Source organism: Notamacropus eugenii, chromosome 1 (assembly GCF_028372415.1).
Source record: "Notamacropus eugenii isolate mMacEug1 chromosome 1, mMacEug1.pri_v2, whole genome shotgun sequence".
In the NCBI taxonomy this organism is placed as follows: domain Eukaryota; kingdom Metazoa; phylum Chordata; class Mammalia; order Diprotodontia; family Macropodidae; genus Notamacropus; species Notamacropus eugenii.
The window spans coordinates 478,438,143-478,439,800 of record NC_092872.1 but is presented as its reverse complement, the minus strand read 5'-3'; positions in this window follow the sequence as shown (position 1 = coordinate 478,439,800).

Sequence of the window (1,658 nt, the reverse complement as noted above, 5' to 3'; positions counted from 1 at the left end):
TCATGCCCTCACAAACTCAGGAAAGTTAGTAACTAAGGCACTCTCCAAACAGCCAGGCTAAGGCTATGATGAAGTACAAGGTTCAGTTTACTGAGCTGCACCAAAATAACCAACTGTAGGTTACTCCACTGTTCAGTCCCAGGTTGGCTTCCAGGCTCACAATACTTTGGATATTTGGTGCTGGAGGTTATGCTTTCAAGATTACTGCTGCTGCCCCACAAGGTACCATGGAAAGAAATGTCTTCCCCTCAAGTCTTACTGAGCCCAGGGAGGTGCCTGAGACCTATCCCAGAGTGCCATCTGCTATAGCACTTATGATGGTGCCTTCCAGAAATCCCTGCTTCTCGCTGTATACAGACCTTTTGCATGGAATGTCTGTCCTGGATGTATCTTTCCCTTGTCCGACAAGCTTTCCCTTTGTCTCTTTTGTAGAACTGTAGAACCCAAAGAGGCGAGGAGCATCTTTGAAGTGCCCACCAAACATGGAAATCTTGGGCAAATTCCCTCCATGAATGCAAGCCTTACCTGGTGTCTGGCTGGAGGGAAATAAACTGTGTTCCATTCTCCTAGCCCCACTGCCATACCTGAAGTAGGGTGCTAAGCTAGCCCTAAAGACACCCTGGAACTGCTGGCCCCTGGCTCCGCACAGCAGCCACTGGCTCAATCAGAATTGGTGGCTGTCCATCACATCCCAAAGCTCTCCTCCTGCAGAGAGCTTGGCCAGGTCCTCTGGGTGTGGAGGATGGTCCTTCTCTGCCTCCTTGGTCATTCTCTGGCCTTGCTTATCATCCTGTCCACGTACAAATGACCCTGACAATAAGGTCATCATTCTCTTTCCTTCTTTCTGCCTTCTTCCCTCTTCCACTTGGGTGTTCTTATACGGACATAATTTGGTGTTGGCATTCACACTTTGATGTGTACTATTAATTCAACAGCTGCTTAGGGATGTACCTCAGCCTGACAGAGTGGGGCTTTGGTGAGCAGCAGGTGAGGGAGCATCCCTGCAGACCTTTCCTAAGGTCCTGGGTCCAGCTTTGGACTGCCTTTTGAAAGAGAGATATCAAGATAAAGAGAGCCACAGAAACAAAATGGAAGTGAAGATTCATGAAGAAAAGTTAGTCCAAGGAGAGAAGAGAAGCTTGCATCAGTTGACATGAATTTGATTCTGTCACTGACTCATTGTGTGGCTTTGGGCAAGTTTCTTTTCTCTGGGCTTTAGTTTTCCCATTGTAAGATGAAGGAATTGAACTAAACTTTGCTATCGTCCCCCTCCCTATAAGAAATGTGAGGTACTGTGACTATTTTGCTGCTGTTGGTATGGATAGTAGTGATTAGGTAGAGAGAGGAGGGCAACATATCAATTAATTCTACTTTTTTCTCTGAAGACGCAGCACTCAAAAGTTAATAAAACTACAACTGGCCTTTTCAAACTATATACTCCATAGATTGATGAGAACTGAAAGAGACAAAAGGGCAGGAGGGAATTACGAGAAAGTGAGGGATCTCCTGATTCAGGGTTCAAAATATTTTGGCAAAGGCAACTAACATTGTACACATATACAAATTTACCTAAGACAAAAGTTCATGAATATTTTCATCTGAACTGAATTTAGTGTAGCTGGTATTAGTTCTTCAGAAATACATACAAGTACAACATA